The following is a 387-nucleotide window of genomic DNA, read 5'->3' on the forward strand; positions in this document are numbered from 1 at the left end:
AAGAGTGTAGTCAATCACACTGATCTGACAACAAAGGAAAGACCTGCTCATTCTAAAGATAAACCTGTGGATCATCTTCTATTTAAGTAGGTTGCATAATTGACAGAGGACTTGCATTAATTCAACAGGACCCCCTCTCTCCATGTTTTGTTTTTTCTGTCCAAGTTTTGAGTTACTCTATTACTGTGCAACTGCCGAACTAGGCATCCTTTTTTGATGCTCGGTTATCCAGACTGCAAGTGGGGAGGAAGACAGGAAGGCGCAGGAAGAAATCTTACTGGTTTGAGTCACAAAGCAGGCATTGTCTGATTGCTTGGTTGCAAGTTAATGGTAGGAGTTTGATCAAGAATGTAATTCTGATCGCTGAACTGTCATACCTGTTGAAAA

General features: G+C 41.1%; 1 protein-coding gene across 1 annotated transcript in view; it reads right to left on the minus strand.

The window, feature by feature from the left end:
* UBXN7 (UBX domain protein 7) overlaps positions 1-387 on the minus strand; it is a 24393-nt gene that overhangs the window by 9273 nt on the left and 14733 nt on the right. The gene's annotated exons all lie outside the window — the stretch shown is intronic.

This window comes from Pygoscelis adeliae, unplaced genomic scaffold (assembly GCF_000699105.1).
Source record: "Pygoscelis adeliae isolate BGI_AS28 unplaced genomic scaffold, ASM69910v1 Scaffold554, whole genome shotgun sequence".
NCBI lineage: Eukaryota > Metazoa > Chordata > Aves > Sphenisciformes > Spheniscidae > Pygoscelis > Pygoscelis adeliae.